Source organism: Lasioglossum baleicum, unplaced genomic scaffold (assembly GCF_051020765.1).
Source record: "Lasioglossum baleicum unplaced genomic scaffold, iyLasBale1 scaffold1687, whole genome shotgun sequence".
Classification (NCBI taxonomy): Eukaryota; Metazoa; Arthropoda; class Insecta; order Hymenoptera; family Halictidae; genus Lasioglossum; species Lasioglossum baleicum.
In genome coordinates, this window is record NW_027470746.1 from 14,111 (window position 1) to 33,335 (window position 19,225).

At 33.9% G+C, this 19,225-nt stretch overlaps 1 pseudogene; it reads left to right on the top strand.

The window, feature by feature from the left end:
• Window positions 1-529: 529 nt before the first annotated feature.
• Window positions 530-18,610, top strand: LOC143220875 (activator of 90 kDa heat shock protein ATPase homolog 2-like; annotated as a pseudogene).
• Window positions 18,611-19,225: the final 615 nt, after the last annotated feature.

The following is a 19,225-nucleotide window of genomic DNA, read 5'->3' on the forward strand; positions in this document are numbered from 1 at the left end:
GCTTGCGGGTTAACAAGAAAGAGCATTTATTACAACATTTCATCGCTCGAGAATGATTCTTTCGATAATTTTCAAATAATTTCTGCGTCATTAGCTTAAAATGGTCGCGAAGAGTTTCGTGTTTAATCCTGAAGCTGGATCCAGGTATACCACGACGGCAATAAGAGTGACGAGAACAGCAGCAGATGATTGGTTAGGCGCCGTGGAGGGTCGGCCGTAACCCTTGAAGCGTGTCGCGGCATTCAGTATCGTAGCTTCCGTGGAGAATATTTTATTCGATTGCTCGAGAATGTGACTACTTAGTTCTAATTTCACACGTTTTTGAACACGAACGATACGCGTAAATTTGATATTTTGCTTTTTAAGCTTTCCTTCTTTCGTTTAACGTAATTATAACATGGTGCAGTATTGAAAGATACAGAGAAACTTGATGTGTAGTGCATTTTTTTTGCCTCGGTTGCTGCACGTTATGTTTCCTCGTGGATGCGGGATGTGATCTATTTCGCAAAATTGGCAACTACGCATGAAGATGATCGCTATGGTTCGTGACCGGTAAGTTTTCTTTGTTCCACACTCTCCCTTACCCTATACACGCTCCTCTGAATTACAAGCGATACGTTAAATTGTTTGAGCAAAGGAACAACTTGCTACGCATACTCGAAATGGCATATTTATTATTTGACATTACGATTAAAGTATTTTGCATGCAATTTCTAACAATAGTAAGAAATATGTTTACTAAACTGCCGTTATTCGGTACGAATAAACAGTAAAATTTCGTTTTTCTCGAATTCGTTTAATTAACTTCAGTTATTCATTTGCATGGGTAAGACTGAACATTTCTAATCGGATTTGAGAAATTTTCTATTTGTTACATTAGTACATATTTTTACAACATTTTCGTACACTTTATATTGTTGTTATTTTTCTTATTTCTTGCATTTTTTCTTTTCATTAATGTATGTTTGGATGTATTCGACCTTGCGATGTATCTTGCAGTGACATCTGCTTTGCTATTGTACGAATTATTCACCTGTATATAAATAGACCAATAATGCAGATAAATACAATGTAATTCTGTTTTAAATGATTTAATATATAATACATTTACTCTCTCAATGCACGCGGTCTAATTTTGCAACGTTTACACTCATAGTCAATCGGCAATTGCGCTATCCATTCCCGCATTTAACTTTTTGCCCTCACGGACTATCATACAGGCATATTTCCAAACAGTATTAGTAGAGCTCTACTCTGTGATGATTTGAAAATGGAAATAGAAATGTTCGCGCTACTAAATAAATAAATAAATAAATAAATAGATTTGATGGAAGATTTCATTAGTTTAGCGCAAAAATAATGTAAAAAAAAATTCGGACTTTGGAAAGCGCTTATTTCGATGTGCATATAAATTCAATATAAAGTATGTTATATCAGTATGAAGTAAAAAGAAATATGTTCATATAATTGAATTAATATAAGCAATATTCCTAAGATTAATGTATAAATTAACTGTACAATTAATTTAAATATATTGTATCTTAGTATAAAATTATATCTTATTGAAAGTGTGAATCCTGAAAAAATAAAAATAATTGAATTTAATAATGCAATTTCTATTATATTATATATATAAATTCCTATTGAAAGTCATAAATAACCAATTGATACGATAATTGGCAAAGCTACCAGACGATAAACCAGAATTCACTTCTATGCAGATAGAAAGAATTCTTTAACCGAATACGATAGAAAAGTGTCAAGTGTCAGATACACTATAAGAAATCTTGTATCCGGATAAAGGAAATGACATATGAAAACAATGAGTTGTACCTGCAGAAATAGGAATACAGAAACGAAGGGCAAACCGTTAATAAGGCAATATCTATTAATGTGAGTAAAATGTACATCGACGCCCACTTATTAAATAACGCTATAATACCGACATAATAAATGAAGTATGTATATGCTGTATACAGTTTTAGAACAGTGAATGCGGTTTGTTATAAATAAGGGAGAGTGATGGTCTGATTTCAAACAAAGCATAGGCACATACATAGAACCAAAACGCTGATCAACTGTGGTATCACCATGGCATTTGTTATGTCAGTCGCCGTGCAATTATTGAGGTGCCTGCAAGCGATTTGGATAATGCAAAAGACATGTTTCATTTGCGACTCATGATACGTTGTTAAAGCACCAAAGGCCTCGTGCAAGGAGCTCACGCAAAGAAAGTCCAGCGAGGTATGACAATTAATATATTTGGATATTTCCAAATGTATGCCAGTACATTTTATTGGAAGTAACAAATACTTTATAACGATCACTTGTGATTTCTTTATAGAATGTATTGTGATTGGCAGCAGCATTTATACAGAAAGCCACGGGTTGTGACAACCAAAAATACGAGACGCAACAACAATCAAACGGGAGTTACAGTAAGTACAATATACACACCAATAAGACCGGTCAGGAGTTATCCAAAAAGTCGTCATTTTACATTTGTAGGAATCCTCCCCATTTTGCTGGAGATATACTGCATCCATGCTCCCCTTTGCAACGCAAACAATTCGACTCCTAATTTCAACAAAATCAGGCAATGAATATGGATCCCGCTCTCAGCTGTCCTCGAAGATTACTTTACTCTAACTCTCATCGAATTTTGCCATTATGCGAGTCCACGACTAGAATGAATTCATATTTCAATGCCTTATTTACATTCAACTGACTTTTACATTTTTCTCAAATAATTTTGACAACCATCTCAATAGCCTTCTCGCGTACATTATCTTTTCAATGTCGTCATCGTGCTTATATACGGTATTGGCTTTTTCAACATCTCGTACACTCGATCTAACTGTCTAAAACCGACAACCCGTTTTCATTCCTAAGCGAACTCCAGGAACTCGTTTGACATCAATCATAATCTAACGCAATCAAAGCCGCTACTATACTTAGTCAGTCCCTCGTCAATCGCACAGACAAATTCTTGATCCACTAGTCCGAAAAATACGCTCTTTTATCATAACAATATGAGTGACTGAGAATAAAACACATTATGTGTCAAAAGATGATACCCAAGGAGAGCAATCGTAATAATTTATAAATTCTCGTAAGTCACAGAAATGATAATAATATATGTAGGATCGTTATTGGTGGAGGAAATTGATTATAATAATATTACGATTTTTTGGGGAGTACGATATCATCATTAAAATAATCAATCGGATTTGACAACTGACTGATGCTCTGACTCATGTTCGACGCTGGTTTACTTCACTCTGTTTTAAAAATAAAACCTCTTTCTACATATACTGGTATGTAAACCTTTCATTCTGTCTTCTTTCACACACAGGCGTTCTATCTCACTCACGCATTTCGCTTGCAACTTGGGCCTCTGGTAGGTTAGGTACTTGGAACACTTAGGTCTGCGCGTCCGCGAGTCATGGGGCCCTGAATGTAAAGAGATAAACCAGATTCCCATTGACCTGAAATCCTCGACGTCGCGAAGGAGTGGAAAATACGCGAATGGCCTTCGCTTTCCGTATCTGGCGAGTGTCTCTGCAGTTTTGTACCTATATCATTTAATATCTGATAAATATATATATATATATATATATATAATGTAAGTCATTAATTAGTAAAATAAGTGCCATCTTTTAAACCTACAGTATCATTTTGGCGATTCCATGTGTTCGACGTTTCAATTGAATTTATCACGCAATACTTATGCGTACGCCAACGACCATACTACGTAGAAAGCACTGCTGAGGAGTTTCAAGAGAAAATGCCTCAGAGCTTGTCTGGGCTAATACAGGACTGCGGAGTCGAATTTCACAAAACAAATTATTAATCACAAACTTTACGAATTCGCGGAAATAGTGAGAATAGACTTGCTCATGCTTAGGCTGATCCGAAACCACTGGGCAAATATTAGAAACGTAAGAAGCAATAGTTTAATAAATAGCTCAGTACACCTGATCCCAGGGTATTTCGAGAAAGCCCGCCAAACAGGATACACGCGCCAGAAGCTTTTGTATATCTGGAAGGTCAAGGGTACACCCAGAACAAGGAAAACGTACCCTTGATCTACCACATGCCTAGAAAAGTGAACAAACAATTCTGTATAACACAGGCGACACTCTCAACAACGCGTCGAAGGATAACACAAAGCTATCAAAAATTGATCGCGAAGATTCGCACCGCAAGAACGTGAACAAATATTGGTGGCTCCATACGCGTGAAAAGCAACTTGTATATAATATTTTAGCAACATTTGTAAACATTCACGTACAAATAAACAATTTACAATCATCGTCTTTTTCCCCCTGCCCTTAGTTTTACTATTCTAACCACATTTATCTCGTAATTTTTTAGATTGCGTATATAGCATAAGTTTTATACCCTGTAATATTGTATGAATAAAGATATGTATCCACTCGCCCTCCTATTCCCGTCTCCCACTTCCCTCCTATTTATTTATTAAGGTATTTCTTTATTCTAGTCATAACCCTTCGACCCCTATCCTAGCCTATTTAAAGACATAAATCGTATAGTTTTCAGTGCGTTTCTATACATAGGAAAACTCGCGACTAAAATAAGATAGCTCTTAAGTTTGTATTATCCTATAGCTGTAAGCGCGGTAGTGTAAGATTACTTCAAAGATCGCGAGTGCTCCACTCGGGAGCCATCGATCTCATAGGCTAAGTTTTCATCTGTAAACCTTTTGCACGTTATGGTTCTTTTATATGTATACAAATGTTTGTAATGTGCACAATAAAGGTATGTTAAAAAAAAAAAAGAGAGCACTGGTTCTCGTCCGGTCATCGAAGTTAAGCTGCGTTGGTCACGGATAGTACTTAGATGGTGGTGTCACTTGGGGACTCCGTGTGTTGTTTGGCAATTGTATTTTTTTTTTTTTCTTATTTTCTCTTCCATTTTCCTAAATTTCATATATTTAACACGTTCACCCTTCCGCATTTTTTCGAAGGCTATGTGATCGACGTACTGCAAATGATAAGTTCCGCATTGATCTGGCAACATTTGCTTACTTCGGTAGCATTGCAGTTATTAGTGGTTGTAATCAGAGTTTGAGTAGTTTCGTGAAATTCGATGAAAATTCTTATAAAATTCTGTTCACGAATATTGAAGTATCTATATAAATGAAATGCCCATACTTATTTAAGATAAGTTATTCTATGCAATTCGGTTTACGCCGTCAGATGAAAGCAATGCCCGCGGGCCACCGGTGGTCGACTCCGGGTTGAACGTGTTAATTCGCTGATGCTATATAGATTGTAGTTAATACAGGTTTGCACTAACTCCATAAAATGATATTACGAAAATAAAATGTGAAATATAGCTTCTAATGACACTGCAAATATGCTTCCACGAGTAAACCAAGTATTTCAATGTACCAAAATTGTGCTCATTCGAACATAAAATTCTACAAAGTAAAAGCTACTGACTCGAAGACGTAAGGATGACGAAAATAATTTCGTTTTTGCAAATTCAACGCAAAAACTAAACGTGATATGAAGAAATTTAACAATAATTAAAAGAAAACGATAATGACGGCTGTGAAGGACTTGACGGATTTAAGGGGCGTAAGGGAAGCGAGTCGAAGAAGCTCAAAAACGTCTTTCCTCGTCAAAGGTTTGTTTCACGCTATGACTGTGCTTAAATGTCTTAAAAACTGTCGACTCCCCACGCTTAGGGGGGTTCCCCCATTTTCGAGGCATTCGCTCTCGATCATTTACAGAACGGTAACAGCTGAGGCCCGTCTGTCAGCGACTCGCAATCCTGGGTTCCTGAAATATTTCCTTATACAGTATTCCGTCGCGAAACAAATACAGGCCTGTAGGGCCCCTTTACGGTCCTCCAACGGTCAAATCCTAAGTGTCCGAACGATAAGAGCATCGGAATTTTCCAACGCGCCGTGTCGTCGTTTCTTTTCGTTCGGGAACTTGCTGTTTATTGTTTCATTAGATAAGTTTCTAATTACGGTTTCGTAAGAAACTATCTATAAACTTCCGATAAAACTGTCACGAGACACTTGGCATTAGGCTAAGAAGGGGCTACGGAAACTTCAATCTATGTGCATGCCACTTTTAACCACTTTTTCGTCCGTACTCTTATTATTGCGAGGTAAGAAATTCAAACGATGTCTGCGTCTTTTTACAAACGCAAACTAATTCGATTAGGGTCGTATGAGTTTATTTTAGGCAAAGTTTTTACATGGTTTTAAGATGTGGTCGCTGGTGACGATAATAATACTCGTCGAACACGGTTAACTGGTTAACATTCATAGACGCTCCAGGACTATTTTATACCAGGCATATATGGACTTTTTTAATTCGCATTTGGTATTATATTCGCATAAGGTATAAAGCTGTTTCCTTACGAATTAAAACGCGAACTTTGTAACGTTGTAACCCTAATAACGTTCCAAGAAAATCTGTTTTTAATTCCTTATATCACGGGTCGAAGAAACGTGAAAACGAGACATCTCATCTCCATACGAAATGCGTTAAACACTTCTAATCTTTCGTAATCTTCAGTAATACGGTGTAATATCCTTCATTAGCACTATTTCTACCATTAAGTGTCAAAATACACCTTTCAAGTTTTAAGTTAACGTTATTCTCTAAGTTTAATCATTTCTCCAGATTTAAATTTTGGACATTTTGTACAACAGTTGCTAAATTAATTCAGTGATATCATTTTCCTCCAGCTCATCCTAGCTATAAAAATCTGCATATGGTATACCTATCTCTACCACGAGGTGTCTCTGACACTTTAAGGATTCATAACAGTGTCTAATTTTAAACCGATTTACATATAAAAATCAACACCATTTGCATCATCGTATCAATTGTAATCTGATTAGGGAATCTCAGTTTCAGTTGTAACGGAAGATACTTTGATATTTGCTTGTTTTTCGCCATGTTGCATTTTACTGTAGATCATTGCAGTGACTTGTTCGAAAAAAATTGAAATGATTATTGAAATTAGCATTACAGGTAAGTAAGCAGTAAAACTGTTTATAATACTGGTCCTTATTTCTATTTCTTATCTTTTCTTTACGAAAAAAACATGAACAACCTATCCTAAGAACCTAACTTTATTTATTTTTTTTATTTCTAAAATTATTCCAAAGATGTCCCGAATTTCAAGAAAGAATTACAATGTTTTTTATGATTACTGTTTTATTTCTCTTTTTTCTTTTTTTTTTTTTTTTTTTTTGTTACAGAGATACATAGATTGAATTTTTATACAAGAGACCTGAAAGTTCGTCAAGTTCGTTAAATGAATGATATTACAATGTTTGATTATCTTTCTAATAAAATTAAAAAATGAAGAAGGTAGTTTTTTTAAATTATTGTTCCCGTTATATTGCTCAAATTATCTATATTTAATCGAGAATTTGAAATCCCAACAGTTTTGACAATTATTTTGCATTCATACGCAAAGGTGTTAAAAGACACCCTTTGGCCGAAATAGGTATACACATAATCGTGGTAGAAATAGTGTTAAACATGCTTGCGCCTCTACAAGCCGAAATTTCAACTATTTCTCAGCCAGACAGACTTTCGCACGCAATTAGTTCCTGCAAGCGTGTGCGAATGTTGAATGTTCGAAAGTAGAGGAATGTAAAAGAAAATATGCACCAAAAACTGCTTTTTACAGTATTTATTTATGAACGTTCATACATAACGAATTTAAAGAAACGCGTTTAATGCTTTCCGGTATTTTCTCTACAAATTTGTCAAGGGTTAGTCGAATACCGCCCTTTTTTCTCTTTTCTTTATAAACATTTCTTCACTGAATCATTCTACATTATTGTTAGCTACAGCTTTCAATTACACTGATGAACAAAGTCGATTTTCCTTACAACGAAGTTGCGAATGATAAAATTTTATTCTTTATTTCGATTTATTTTTTCACGTAGAAAATCATCCACTTCCCCGGTCATACCGCCAATTGCAGGGACACCTTGTATAATAATATCGTACAACGTATCAACAATATTCCATTTATTCTTTTATCTTGTCAATATTTCGATACATTAAATTACATCACATTATATCACATTCGATTGTTTACTTATATATCTTATAGGCCTTTGTGGTATATAAATATTACTGTCGCATCATTCAGAATAGATCAGATAGTTGGAACACGAGTGAAAGTTTGAACAGCTGAGATGTAGCGATCGTGGACGTCAATTTTCGAATTCTTTTTCTTTTTATACACGCATAGCTCGTTTCAAGGGCTAAGGACTTGTCTTTCCACGAAGACTTGGCCCTCCACGGGTTTAGAAAGGTCCCGATTGGTAGTTTAAACAAACCCCGTTCTTTCGACAAACTTTGTTTTATTTAATACTTTATAACCAATTATAACAATCCTGAAATTGTTCCAACGTTTCGATTTTGAGGAGATCAGTTTATCATATCAAAGTTTATGGTATCGAGAGCATGTCCGTATTAGCCGGTTGCTGAGAATTAACATAAGCATAACCCCAGTAATGAAATCACGACAGACGATGGGAACTTCTCAAGAAGCATCCTCTCAGTGGCATATTAATAGAGTTATAACATGTATAGTAATAGTATAGTAATATAGTAATTAATAATAAAGTCAGCCACGTAAAGCGAGACCATTGGGTAGTTCTGAGCTCCTGAAGTCATTGAAACTGTGTTCTCTCGTTTAAATTTCAAATTTCTCTGGCTTTTCGTTCCTCTAGTACAGGGGTGTCAAGCTCAAAGCTAACTTGGGCCAAATAAACAATGCTTAACCTTAGGTGAGCCGCAAAAGAGGAAAAAAAGTATCAATGTTCATAGAAAGGAATGTTTTTATTTTGACTAGTACATTGTAATAAACATATATAAACTTAAAGTATTGTTTACGTCCTGATTCTTGACATCTCTTCTCTGATACTATCTTTCCTATTTCGGGAGAAATTTTATTGGCCGAGACTACTTTCAAATTGACCAAACGTGAGCGTTATCAATACAGTTTCGGACAGGAGATTTATTTCCATTCATAACAGAAAATAATTGCTCGCACTGATAAGTACTTCCAAGCATGGATATAATTTCATATGCGAACTTTCGAGTATTTTCAAATCTTGCGGTAAATATTTGTAACATTCAGGCACACCCACTTCAATGAAATTTCCCTTCAAAATTTGAGTCGCACTGAATCTCGATCACTTCCATTTGCATATCACTGGGTACTGAGTCTATAATTATTGAGAAAACTAGACTGGGCCGCAAAAATGTTCATCTCTGGCCGCGAGTTTGACACCCCTGCTCTAGTATCTTCTATATGATTTTTTTATGTGTTCTTGTGATCACGTTGCTCCTTGTCGCATTCTCTTCCGTCTGAAGTGTGTTTTGGGATTGCTTCTATCAGTCGGATCACATGTTCTATCTTCTTTATCTCAAAATCCTCAATCTTAAATCAAAATCTTGTTTACAAAGCATCGCAGAGATACTATAGCGATATATTTGGACTCTGATAGAATACAACGCCAGGTTTCAGTTAGGTTGAATTCTTTGGATTACTTTTCGACTGATTACAGTTGAATCTGTTCTAATATCATTCTTGATTCTAATACCGACGACTAGACATAGGCAAGTTCATCCTTCTCTTCTTATCTTCACCATTTAAGCCTTCTTTCTCTATTATTATCTTATTATATCTCTATTATTCTCTGTTATTCTATTTCTACGTTTTTCCCGATTATACGATTATTGTATCGCAGTGTCCCTAAGATAATAAATGAACGTGTTTGTTATTAATTGAAATAGAGAGAATATATTTTCTCAACGGTATTATTAATCACTTGACAATAAAGAAAAATAAATGAAATGTGCGTCGACGGGTTCGCAGAATATCGTTCAATTTATGCAAGCTTAGAAGCAGAACGTTTCATTTGCGAATTCGCAATTGCGAAGCAGGCAATTTGAAATGTAACACACAAGCATAATAAATAGCTGTATTAAACATTGAGAGAAATATTTTCTATATCCTTTTTAGACACTTGTGATCTGATTATAATGATCTGAGTTCTACAATTAACCGTATTATTTCAAATATAATCTGCGCTTAATTTTTACATCAGGGTTCTGTTTAGTTTCATTTTGTTATCCTGTATCGAGTTGCGTTACTGGACCTATGCAATATCTGTGATCGAATAGTTAACCCTCTGTACTCGGCAATGTTTTTTAGTTACAGAAAAGTAGAAATTTACAGATTTTCTGCTATAAAACTGACGATATTTTTGACTGGTAAATAGAGAATCGTATAATAAATAACACGTAGAATTATTTGATTTCGATATCTCGCATATCGTTATATTATCGTAAATTTGATATATTAATTAACATTAATATGTTAAAAATTTTCTATAATTATATTATATATTTATATTATTAATATTAATATATTAAGAAAAGGGTGTTCAAAATTTCATGGCGGCCGACAGTCGCCATTCGAGTGCAAACTGTTAATTACTAAATATAAATTAAATTAGGTTTCAAACTGTCCCATTGAATATTTTCGAATGCGAATGAACTTTAGTTTAACAATAGGTGACCCCATAAGTTCGTTCCGCGATGCTATTTACATTTATCGTTGCATTTTATAAACGATATCGACATTATCGTTTTGGTCAGCGAAACAGGAAAAATTCGTAGAAAATGGACTACAATTATTCTTAATATTCAAATTCGACGTATAATTTTAAATAGTAACAGTAAAAGCCGGCACGAGCTTATGGGATGACCTAATATATATCTGAACAAACGAGTTCACCCTTCCATTTACTACCCTTTCCGCAATTCCTCAGTAAACTCGAGGCAATAAACAAGTTTGACAAATATATACAATCGAATAAATGTAGAAAAATTGCACTTCAGGACTTATCTGTTCGGAGAATATAAATGATTTCATGATCTGCTCCTTGTTCCACGCAAAAACACTTCAAGTATCGAATTTTAACACTAAACGTACCAAGCGGTGTCAAATGATCCCTTTCAAAATTAACTTTAAAATTGTACATTCACCGTTTCTATTTCGCTCGTTTGATTTTTGCAAATTCTTGTACCATTTGATTATTCAATTTCTCGCTTTTCGTTTTTCTCGTAGCTTATTTCTTATAGCAAAAAATTCTTTACCTACTGGTAATTATATTCATGGAAAAATAGGTACGTTTAGTGTTAAATAACACTAGGTTTACGGACGTTCTTTCTACACTTATTTCTACGGACATCCATTAGATCTAACACTTAACCTACCATGGTCTAAGACACCGTTTTTCAAACTTTTATTAAAAACTCAACGTTCATCATTTGTATTCGAGATTTTTCGTCTATATAGGTATAGTCATTCTCTCAGTGTTTCCTGTTATTCTGTATTCTAAAGCTTCTACTTCTTTTCTATTTACCGGTCATTTTGACCGTGGTAGGTTTAGTGTTAACGGCAAAGGAAACCGCGTAATTTTTTAAAATAACAAACGATGAGTTTAATTTGCAAACAATAGCAATATTAACAGATTTAGGCCTCTGTTAATATCGTATAATTGGAACAACCCGTTAGTGAAATTGACGGGTCTCGTAAACCTAGTGGTAATAAATGTCAAAATTTATCACATATTTTATAATGCATGTAAAGCATTTATAATACATTTGAACCAACAGTTTCAAAACTCTCTATTTAGGATCTTGAGCAACACTCGTGGTATAATGGTGAGAATTAACCCATTTGCACCATTAAGCGGAATAATCCGCACCCTATAACTGTTGCATATTTATTTGAAATTTGCAAATACCTAGAAAAACAAATATTTCTGTTATAACGTTGTTTAAAATGATTTTAGTTTGGAGTAGCTGCAGGCCGAAAATGAATGAATTTTTAATCGCGAGATCGAGAGATTCGAATCATCTTGTGACCATGAATTCATTATTCCTTTCGTCACGCATTACTGGCGCAGAACAACACGCGTGTATACAAATTAAAAATTAGGAAGTTTTTAAATTAATTTCTTATTATATTAGCTAGAAGCTCTCACGTTACGATCGCCATTCGTCGATACTAATTAGAGGATTAATTGTCGAAATTTGGGGGAAAAAGATGAATTTTTTAATCGCGAGCTCGCGAGATTTTCAATCATCCTGAGATCATGAATTCATTATCCTTTTTGTCACGCACGTAGCAACACACGCGCATACAAAGTACAGGCTTAACAAGCTTTGAAAGTAATTTATTCAAGGAACTCGGATATTTATCCATTAAACTTTATTTGTCATTCATGAGGGTAATAGTACGCGTGGCAGATTGATATTCGAATTTGAATCATTGGATACAAACGGGAAAAATCGCGTATATTACCTCATTGCTCACGATTATCATATCGTTTGTACTTATAATATCGCTTACAATTAACACATAAATTTATTTCACGAGTGTTGTGCAAATTATTTCACCTTCTAACATTAGTTACCAGTAACGAAAGAACCAATGGACAAATTACACGTTGCTAATTGGTTCCATTAAATACACTATTAACAACAAACGTATAACTGGTTCAACTCGGAATATTTCGAATGTACGTGATAATTTAAGTAATAAGTATTATCATGATTTATTTCTTCGAGGAAAGCGAGGGGATATAAAATGACGACCATGGTCGACGTTGTCGTTGTCGTCGTCGTCATCGTTGCTGATACCCATGAGTCTAACACCACGGACTATCGCTCGGAGCGGAGATAGTGTTGGCGCCGAATGTTTATCGCTCCGACGATCCTTAGAGGATGGGTCTCGCGCTTCGTGACCGCCGCATAGGTGATCGCTGCGGTCACTGTTTGTTGGGGTAGGATGAGTTGAGGCGGGAGCTGGTTCGATTTCTCCACCGCGTAGGCCGAGAGCGTCCCGGCGCTGCTCGACCGTCCCACTGACCTCGCCCCGCCTAATGTCGATGACGGTGAGATAATATCCCGTTCCTGGTTACCGTTCTTGGATGTAGGGAGTAGAGGACTCCTCGCCGTGATGCGACGCCGACTCAGGCGCGACTGGGGGTGCACGGACGCCCACGCCCTTACCGGCTAGGGGGCTAATGCAGTAAGGGAATACCCGAGAAGTTCGAGCCTAGGCCGATGTGAGTAAGGACTCTCATTCATGAAGTTAGGAGTCCTTGCGCGGTGTACGACCAATACGGTCCTACATAACGTGGTACCTCTGGAACCGATTCAAGCCCTCAGTTGGGCGGGCGTCGGGCCGTCGCCACGCCGGTTGCTTGGGTTGGCCTCGAGGTTGCAGTGGTAAGCCCATATCGTGCGTTAGGGGGCCGCCGTCATCAAATAGTGTGACCCTCCACGAGTGAGCTGCGTGAGAACAGCTCAGTGACTGACCTGTATAGTCAGTAAATATTTAGAAAGTTCCCGGCCTACCCAAAGTTGGCGCGTAGGCTTGCAATCTACGAGCTAATTGGTAGGTGCGAGGTAAGGTGGGCCACGTACTGAGCGGATTGGGCACATCCCAATCCCATGCCCGTGCCGTGTCGATTAAGCCGCAGTAGTAGGAGCGGCACGATGAATCACGAAACTAGTTGTACTCAATAGAGCAGTTTCTGCGCAGTGATCTGTTGGAAACTCGTGCCTATACATGGAGATTCTTGTTGTTGGTTATACGAGTGTCCATAGAAATAAAGCAAGAGAGAAAGAGAGAGAGAGAGAGAGAGAGAGAGAGGGAGAGAGAATGCATCGACACCTTCGAGATAAACGGAAATGTATATAGGGACGTGCAGATACAGTTGGGTTCGCAAACTTGGCACGAGCGACAATACTATGCTCAAGCGGTGTCATAAATGTGCGACCCTAAACTTAAACGGCAGAACAAAGCAGGAAGAATGAATACATTTAACTACATGTAATACAGAATGTTTTTACATTTCTTACAAATTCTCTAAGCATACCTACGACGGGATACAAAGGAGAGAAGAAGAGAGCCTGGGGTCATAAATTAGAAAAAGATTCCTTACCGATTCATTCGCACTAATTTAACAGATGAAACTTAAGAACGTTATGAACGTAGCCAAGCAGATTCTATTCCTTGTTATATTATTTATAATTGCATCATAGCCGTTGGTCACGTATGATATAAAGTACTGATACATTAGAAATGATATGTCAACTAATACTGATTGCCTCACCACGTGGAGGTGCTACTTACAGCGACCCATCAGATCCGTTTCCAATTCATCATTCATTTGCGTCGAAATTTACTGAAATTCCAATAAATTCCGCTTTTAATACACGTTCGCGAAACTATCAATGTTTGATCGCATAGCAATGGATAGCAAAATGCATTGAAAAGAAAACTACATGCGAAAGCTAAACTTCATCGTAAAAGTTATACTTCGTTTTATACATATCCTTGAAATATAATAAGCCTTAATTTAGGTACACAACTCTATGTGATGCGTTATTTCATTTCTGTGTCAACATTTCACCCGTCCATTGGCATGAAATATAGATAACTGGAAAGCTTAAGCAAAGAAATGACATCATTCTGTTCACGGAATAAAACTTAATACGTTTCTGGGCATGAAAATGTAGAATAATTGATAACGAAAACACTTAGGGAATCCAACACCGGAAGGAATGAAATGCTCGCAATGAATTGAACATATTATCATTACTAAGTACTTATACTATTTGTCCTTAATTATATATAAACTTAGTTATTATTGCTACTTATATTGACCTAATTAACTATTAATTAAATCTAAACATATCTAGAATTAAAGAGTATGTCCCTGTTTACACACAAATTCCTTACTTAAATACTAACATCTTGAGTTACAAGTTTATTGACGGAATATAAATCCTACCTGTGACTATAAATATCCCGTACCTAAGTAAAACTCTAATGCGCCCTACCTATCAATTATCTAAAAATTCATCTCTACCTACATAAATATTTAATTGCAATGAATGAAAGAAAAATACCATGTGGCTAATTTCAATCAGTAATCACAAAAGTATAATACACGGAAAGCTGTCCAGATACTTGGAACATGCATATCGCTTCCCAGCTTCTGGTAACTCCGTTGGGGTTTCTTTGATATATATACGGCTTCGAGTGACATTACTCGTTAGTTGTTTCTGTTTCTGTATTATTAGTAATACAATAAGTGCTCTGTATCGACGATTCTACAAAGAAAGCTATCTTGAGACTCCGAACAAGAGTTTCTGCTACACATAGTTTCTGCTATCATAGTTCGAAATTCTCTGACGCATCACTTGCTTCATTCTATACAATTCATTAGTTTCTTGTTCTTCTGAATTATATGATATATCATGCATGCATGAACTGCTGTATATGGACAGCTGTACTGTGCCTTAGTATATCCAACTGCACTGCGACTAGGCCTCGATGCTCCGTGCTATGTGCAAAGGTTTCGGCCAGGATGCGCACATTATTATAGCCCTTTCCGATGTTCTGACGTGGAGCCGTACACTTCCTCTCTAAGTTTCGTGTCCACTATACCACAGTAATATTGACACAGCGAAGAGCTGTTGTGATGGGTGTGTGGTTGGCACACATCTGTGAGTCCGTCCCCACTTTGGAGATTAACCGATTTAGTGCCAGGGGTTTTTAAAAGTAGTTTTTTTAAATTTGAGAGTGTTTCGCCGGTGCATCTATTGATAGTGGGGTAGCTCATCGGCTAGTCGCAGAAAATGAAACCTGTTCTTTGCAACTTCAGCGCACACGGGGGAAATACGGGGCTAGAGGAGAGTAATAACACAAGTTGTGCTCGGAGACATAGCTCTTTTATAGAGAGTGTTTAATTATCGTTCTTCTAATATATTTAAAATTCGATTCTTTACTTTTTATTCTTTACTTTGTAAATTAAATAATGTGAAATATCTTATTACATTTAATAATCTTCAAATAAGTCTTACAATAATATTTTTTAAGGACGGAGAAAAATGCTTGTGCTTGGTCGCAAGAGAAAATAAAGGAATTATGAACCAATATGAGGATGGAAGGAGATGGTGGTTTATATATTTTTTTTTTACATTAGTAATAAAAATATATAATAGTAGTATTATAAATAAAATACATTTGATCCTAATTAAATTTATAAACGTTTCTAAGTATAAATAAAAATTAAGTGAGCAAATCGAAATATGTAACTATAGAAAAATATTGAAAGAATAAAAATTTCAGTAATGAAATATATTTCAAATCCATAGTTATGTTAAAATTTCATCTATCTTATGTGTTTGTATTTGAGTACAATAATCATTTTCAATATAATACGTAGTATAATAAATAGTAATAGTAATAACTTAAAAATGCTCAAAATGGAATTAACACAGTTAAATACATTTAATATTAAATATATAGAGTGATAAAGAAAACTTTTAGATTTTGGTTGGCTTAAATAGTATTTGTTAAGTGGAAAAAAAGTCTTTTAATAAACAAGGATTTAAAAATATATTTTTAACTTTCCGATATGTAGATGTCAGGCGTTTATGAAATTGAAAGGAGAGAACCTATAATCTATAATTGTTTATAACTTTGAAAATATCATTTTTTGTAACATATTTATTCGAACCTTTTTTACTCACTTAGTGAATATCCTAAGAATTATACTTTTTTTTTTTATAAATTATGCTGTATATATTATATAATGGATTTATTATTTTTAGTTTCTTGTACAGTAGCAGAAGTTGAGAAATTTGAAGGTGAGGCAATGGCAAATAATCGAAAAGGTAAATTACTTTTCTTTTACGAATGGAATATTGTTTTGAAATGGATATCCAATAAAATATCTGATAAGAAGATTGAGGGTAAAATGAACATTCCAAACCTCTCTGAGGAAAACAATGTTTCTGTAGTAGACGTATATATTTAAAATACATCTATAGAATCTAATTATATATAATTTTATATTCCTAAATATAATCTTGTAGATACTAATTGTAATACAGATTAACTATAGTCCAAAATATATTCTTATTTCTACAAAAAGGAAAACATAATTAATTGTGTATGTAGAAGTAATATCATAAATATTATATTTTGTTTAGAAATTACTATAAAATATTGTTAGCATGTGTGGTTTGTGTTAATTTTTAAGTTAGGTTTTGTTTCCTTATTAGTAGATATTTCTAATACCTAGTTATTGTAAGCTATATAATATTTGATAAACTTAAGTTGTGTTGCTCTTTTCATTTTTTCTGTTTTTGAATTCCATCATGTCTCATTTGGATCATTAATATATGTATTGTAGTGTCAATATGTGTTTCTGTTAAACAATAAACAATTGATATATGTTACATATTACTCCTAGAATTGTATTATTTTCTAACAGTATTCAACAGTTTTCCATATGACACCTAACTGATTAACTGAATAATAAAAGAAAATGTTTGTATTTGTTATAACATAAATAATAATATTGATGTAATAAATTTATATAATATATTTTGATCTTATTTAAATTTCATTTCTAATAAATATGTATAAAGATGTTCAATGTAACAAAAAAACATTATTCTCTTTAATAGATTGAAATTATTTGAAGATAATACAGACGAAGGTGAAGCAGTAAAATATTTCCTACATACAAAAGGAAAGGAATTTATTAGAGATAAATTGAAAAAATATGTTTCTTCCTTAAATGAAGGTAAATTAAAACTATGAATAATATACATGAATAATTTATACATGATACACATTTCATTTGATATTGTAAAAACTTAATTTTTGTTCAATGTAAACTAAAAAAGAAAAAGAGTGTATTTCTTCATTATTTGTTGTTAAATGTTGTATGAAATTCTGGGATCATACCAAATCATGTACAGAACTAGATATTTGTACAGATATGTAGAATTTTCAAAATTACATTAGTTGTTCAGGTGGTTATTACATACAAGCATAATGTATTTTTTCAATTAATAAAACTACTTAGTTTTTAAAAAATATAAAATTTGTATAAAATTTGTTAGCTCTATTTATAAATTGTAAGCATTTATAGTAGTTATTTAAATACAGTTGTATTTTTATTATATTGTCAGTTTGATAATTATTTTAAATTATGTATTATTACTACATAATATTCTTATTTTCTTTCATTTTCATTAATACAATTTCTTAATTTTTATTACAATTCACAGTTGGAATGATTCTACCTAGGAAAGATGGTGTTATAGAAAATATTTCATTTATTACCTCTGGATTCAATGCAAAAGTAAGTATAGAAAAATGATTTACATTGTATGTGTTATATTTTGTGTATTGAATGTAATTTGAGAATTTCAAAACTTTTTAAGTTTCAAATGTATTCTCGATTTGAAATTTCAAAACTTTCATCTTTTTTTCTTTTTTTTTTTTTTTAGTTAACTGTTATATTTTTCAATTTATGCAGTTAATGAATGTATAATTATTGGTTACAGATGCAAATGAGTTCAACTATATTATCAGCAAATAATAAAAAAGAATTAGGCTGTACGATTTCAACGACGACAATTAAACAACAGCAGAAGTTTCAGTGTAAGCCGAAGAATTTTATAGCGCTTTTATGACCGTTGAGGTAAGTTCACTATAGTTCTTATTATTTAATAACATTTTATCTCTAAAATGTAATACAAGTATCAAGTTTAAATTTAAATAATAGTTGAGGCAGATGAAAAGTTTTAAACAACGCAAATTTCTAAAACAATTTTAAGCCTCTTTTAAGTAAATTTTTATTTTTGCTAAACTATATTTTTTTTTTCGTTCTATAGATATAATTAAATACTATTTTTATAAAATATATTAGACACAAATAATAATAATATTGCTATCAGAATTATAGTAGGATGTAGATAAATACATATGTTTCTATTTAAACAAAAATCAACATTAATTTTGTTAAAAGTACCTGCATGTTTTTAGTAATTGTAAAAATAAAATATTTGAGATAAACTTATTTTGATTAGTTTGCTAATTCTAGTATTAAAATATGTATGAATGTATAATATCGGATATATGAAATTATTTTTTTAAGCAATGCGTTATTTACATACATATTGATGAATAATAGTTTCATATAGTGAATATTGCATATAGTAATTGCTGATTGGTTTTACTTTCCAAAATATTTGTAAAAATTGTTGGTACTGGTACACTGAATTCTAAATGTACCTGTTGTGTATATAAGAGATCG